Raw genomic sequence first — 5,250 nt, forward strand, 5'->3', positions numbered from 1 at the left:
ATTTAGTTTAGAAATTATTTAAACTATTTTTTAATTAAATAATTTATAAATAAATAATTAGCAATTATTTAAAATTATGTTAGAATTTATTTTGTAAATTAAATTATTTATTAAGCTTTAAATTTATATTGAAATATTTATTTTAATTTTTAGGCTTGATTAGCTTATTTTTATTATTCGTATTAGTACAAACTAAGCCAACAAATTTTATTTTATCAAGTGATTAAATTTGTAAGGCAGTAAAATTTTGAGCTAAGCAAAAATCTCGCATCTAGTTTGCCTAGACTAACTAGACAAGCAAACATTTCCACATTATGCTGTAGCTCTCTAGAAAAATTCAGTCCGTTCCAGTCGAGAGTCGGAATAACAACACAAAACAAAAATTTCCAGTCGTACTAAAAATATTTATTTTTTTTATTTGGCACAAACAATATTTTTTTTGAACTGATTTGCTAGTAGTATATTCGCTATTCTCAGATGGTACCAATCAATAAATTGATTGCAGTTTGCATCTGCTTATTACTTCAATAATAAACGTAAGTGTATTTTTTGTTTTAATGCAAATTCAGCATTTAAATATTTTTTTCTTAGCGTGCCCATTTTTTTTATTGTGATTTTTGATTTGACTCAAATCAAGGTAAGTGCGTAAATTGATGTAAATTCAATTTAATAATTTTTTTTCTGCAGTTGATGTTTGATGCCAATTGGGGTCTATTTTTATTATGTTTCATTTGTTAAGGACTTAAATAATCGTAAGTGTGGCTTGTAAATTTGTAAATACAAATTTAATAATTTTTCTTCTTCTTAAGGTTGCTCTTGCGATGAAGTTGGCGTCCTAGCTATCAAATGATAGCAATTATATTTTTTGTTATGTTTAATGAATGTCGTTTGGGCTTAAATAATCGTAAGTGTGGTGCGTAGTTTAATGTAAATACAAATTTAATCATTTTTTTTTTACCTAAGGTTGCTCTTGCGATTTGACTGGCGTCCTAGGCTTCAAATGATATTCATTATATATTTTCTGCAAAAATAAATTGATTCAACTTGAATTAAAATCAAAAATAGTCTTGAAATAATTTTAAAAATTAAATAAAATTGCAGTTGCGCATAGGCAATGTTCACTGTGTGCTGCAGGCAAAAGAAAATTCATTTAGCGAATTTTGCAAATGAGGCGATTTCATAAATGCAAAGAGCGCAAAGAGAGAGAGAGCGGTCAGTCAAAGCGCCAATAAAAACAACAGCAGCAGCAACTGTTGTTGTTAGCTGCTGCTGCTGCTGCTGGCTGCATGCAACAGCAGCACGATGCCTGCCAAGGCAGAAGAACTTATTTGGTGTAACAATTATTTCGTGATTTAATTTCGACCTTTAGCGACCAATTTAATCGATACACACACACACACAAACACACATGCATAGAAAGAGAGACTTAGGCAGCAATTGTTGCTGATCTGCTTTGGCCAGGGAGTGGGCAGTCGACAGCCGGCAGGCAGCCAGCAACATGGGGTTGCGAAGGGGGTCGGCGGAGGGGGGGGTTCATAGCTGACCGACTATGCGCTTTGCATTGTTTTTGTTTTTGCACTGCCAGTGGCTGCTCAATCGTGCGCCAAGCCTCTGGCCCCCCAGGGCAAGCAGCCAAACAGCAGCAGCCGAAGCAGCAACAGTCAGCAAATCGCCAGCGTTTGCCCATGGGGTACCAAACATAGTAGTAGACCCAAAGAAGTTCCCACGTCGAAAATGTTGCATGTCCAACGCTGTTGCAAGTGCGCGCGCTGCTGCTGCTGCACCAAAAACTATTGCTATGCCTTTAAGGCGTCCAGCCGCCGCAGCAGCAGCGACAGCAACAGCAGCAGCCAATGTCCCCAGAAGCGTTTCGAGCGAAAAATTTAAATTTCGCACCGCAGCAACATCATCAACTTTGCTTTTGTTCTGCCTTGTCTTTTGTTTTGTTTTTCTCTTCTGCTTTTGCGGCAGGTCAGCAACTCGCTCTCTCTCTCTCACTCTCTCACTCAGTCTTTAACTCTGGTCAGCCGCCGACACGTTTATTGAACGCTAATAATTGCCATTGATGTTGAGCCCACAAAACCAGCTTCAGTTCCAGCCCAAGCTACAAAAGCTTCTTCTTTTGCTTTAGTCAGTGAGCCGCATTACAATTTGTGAAATTACATAAATCAGCTTTTATTTATTTATACATTTGTTACTTGGCCTGTTCTGTTATTTTTTTGTTGTTTTTGCAACGATTTCCCATTCATTGATTACTTATTTTCACAATGGCAAATATGCAATTGCGAAATTGTTGCGCCTTGATTAATGTTAATGCGATTCAATTGTGGTTTGCAGATTGCTCACGGTTATCGTTAATCGATTATTGTTTTGCTAGTAGGCAAAAGTTTGTTTGTGCTTTAGATAATTTATTTTTTATTTAAAATGTCGATCGATAACATCGATTAATGCTAAATATATCGATAATCGAAAATAATAAACAACTTATTTGTTGTAAAATGAAATATGCAATGAAAACTAGTGCACTTGCCTTAAAATTATGTTTAATGCATGTATATCGATATATTATTTATCGTTAATCGAAAATGATTAACAGCTTATTTGTTGTAAAATGAAATATGCAATGAAAACTAGTGCACTTGCCTTAAAATTATGTTTAATGCATGTATATCGATATATTACTTATCGATTGTCAGCAACTTTTTATAGCTACAGCTTAATACTTAGTTAGTTCATAAGCTGCTCTTAAAATTTGTATAATTTTGTGTTCAAATAGTTATCGATAACAACGATTATAAGCAATATGCTTAAAGTTCAACGTATTTATGGCTTAAGCTTAACTAAACTGCAAAATAAATGATGGGAAAAAGTCGTTATACACTAATAAGTAAGCCAGGCTAGCGTTAAAGCATTACAAGTGTGTAAAAGAAAGAGCAAGAGAGTGTGTAAGAGAGAGAGAGAAAGAACAACAAGCGCGTAGCCTTGATGCAATTTATGAACTTGTAGTCGGAAGTGATTAGACTTCAATATGAGGCGTCCAGCTCGCTCTCACTCTCGCCATCTCGCTCGCACTCTCTCTCCATCTCGCTCTTTGTCGTTTACGTGTGCGATTGACACGTTCCATGTGCACACACAGATTGCGATTGAAAGTTCGACTGATTGCAAAGGAGCAGCCAACAAAAAAAAAAAATAAGCCAAGCGAAAATTCATTCATGCAACAAACTATTGGGAAATCTTGTGAGTGCAACTGGGCTGCGGTGGTGGCGGCGGACTGCAGTTTTGGGGGTAATCGTGTCTGCCAAGGAAATTGAATGAGTTGTGCGCGTGAGCCACGATCAGCGGCTCAGGCTCAGGCCAGGCCAAGAGCCAAGAGCCAAGAGCATTTGCTTGTTGACTGCGTACAATGATCGCCGTCGGCTAGCCCCGACAGTTGCACTTGTTGTTGTTGCTGCTGCTGCAACACGAGCGTGTGGCACAACAGCAAAGCAAAAAAAAAAAAAATAAAAGAGCGGACGCATGCATTTGGTAATGAAGAATTATTGTGGCTCATTGTAAATGTCTCTAATTATGGTACATTAATCAATAAAATTGTTGCAACTTGTGTGTGTGTGTGTGTTGCATGCAGCTTAAATTATGTTTGACTGCAGCGTGCCACAGCGTTAGTTATAGTCTCACACAAATATATATATATATATGTTTGGCCAGATCGTGCTAGTTTTTTCGTAGTGGACACACATATGGGCGCCCACTTCTCACCCCACACTCCCCACACTGCTTCATGTCAAAAGCAAAACTGAAGCTTCAAAAACACTCGCAAATGTCGAAAGCTAAACTAAGCCTGAAATTGCGCGCTTCAGTTCCGCTGAACTTTCTTATCGCTCTTTTTTTTTTTGTTTTTTAATGGCCTAATATGTGTGCTCGTTTCTGTTTCTGTGTGTGTGTGTGTTGCGTCGTTTAAGCATTGACAATAGACCTGCGGACCAGGCGACGTTTTTGATAATGGCCAAGTCACTCGTCCAGGGCCTCAGCGACGTTTTGCGCGCTCCACTGACTGAATGAAAGTTCCTCTGCTTGTTCTAGTTGTTACTCTTCTTCTTCTTTCAGTTGTTGTTGCTAGTTACAAGCCGACAGAGATCACTTGAGTGTTTGAGTGCGTATGTGTGTGTGCGTGTGTGTGTGTGTCCAAAAGTGTACGTCATGCACATTTAGCCAGAGAAATAACCACATACTCATTACCAGGGCTGACGCAAATGTCATTTACCATATATCGCAAACATATATATAAATAATTAAATAATAATTTTTTATTAAAAAAAAATTTAAGAGTTTTGGCTAATGCAAATATTATTATTATATTATTATAAAAAATAATACTTTATTTTTAAAATTTTTTTAAACAAATATTTAATTATATTTTTTGACATATGAAAATTAAACAGTTTATTTATTGACTATAAATTATTATTTTATAGTTTATTTTTTTTTATTTTATAATCATTTTTTAATTTTTCTTTTACTAACAATTAATTTATTATTATTTTTGTACATATTAAAATATATTATTTTATTGCATACATTTTTTTAATATTAATTAATTAATAAAAACCCAAAAAATATTTATTTCTAACACTTTTCTCCTCAATGAATTTTTTTTTAATTTTTAAAAATATTTTTCTGTTCATTTTTATGTCAGTTTTTTTAAATTTATTTAAAATACAATTTTTAAAAGATCTTAAATTTTCGCAACTTTTAATATAAACAAGAAAACTCATGCTGAACATGTTTTCATTTTTTTTATAATAAATATTGTTGGTAAATCAGAAAATTAGTTTGTTGTTCGTTAGCCCTGTTGCCTTTTAGCCTAAACATCTTCCCTTTGTGGCAGCATATGCCACAAATACTGAGACACAGACACTGGTGTGTGTGTGCTGCACTCGTTGCTCATGGCCAAGGTAGATGACATGGAGAACCTTCTCTTCAGTGCCCTGATATCGCTTCAAAGTGCTGGGAAGGGGGAGGGCCTGGGGTTGCAACGCTCTTGGCGCTTTACTGGCGTGAAATTGGTTTAACCCACTGGTCACAATTGCACGCACACACACATACACACAAATAGTTTTGGTGCGCATTAACATTCACATTAACTGAGCCGCGAATGCGACAAGAGCAACCGACCAGCAGTTGAAGTCCAAAGCCCCAGCCCCAGACCCAGTCCCAGTCCCAGTCCATGGAAGGTAAAGCATGCACTTTGTT

At 36.1% G+C, this 5,250-nt stretch overlaps 1 long non-coding RNA gene across 1 annotated transcript; it reads left to right on the forward strand.

The window, feature by feature from the left end:
- The first annotated feature begins 366 nt into the window (after positions 1–366).
- LOC117134938 lies at positions 367–1,062 on the forward strand. Its single transcript, XR_004458924.1, has 5 exons — positions 367–536; positions 592–637; positions 688–752; positions 810–904; positions 964–1,062. It is a non-coding gene; the product is annotated as an uncharacterized LOC117134938 (long non-coding RNA).
- The last annotated feature ends 4,188 nt before the right edge of the window (positions 1,063–5,250 follow it).

Source organism: Drosophila busckii, chromosome X, assembly GCF_011750605.1.
Source record: "Drosophila busckii strain San Diego stock center, stock number 13000-0081.31 chromosome X, ASM1175060v1, whole genome shotgun sequence".
NCBI lineage: Eukaryota > Metazoa > Arthropoda > Insecta > Diptera > Drosophilidae > Drosophila > Drosophila busckii.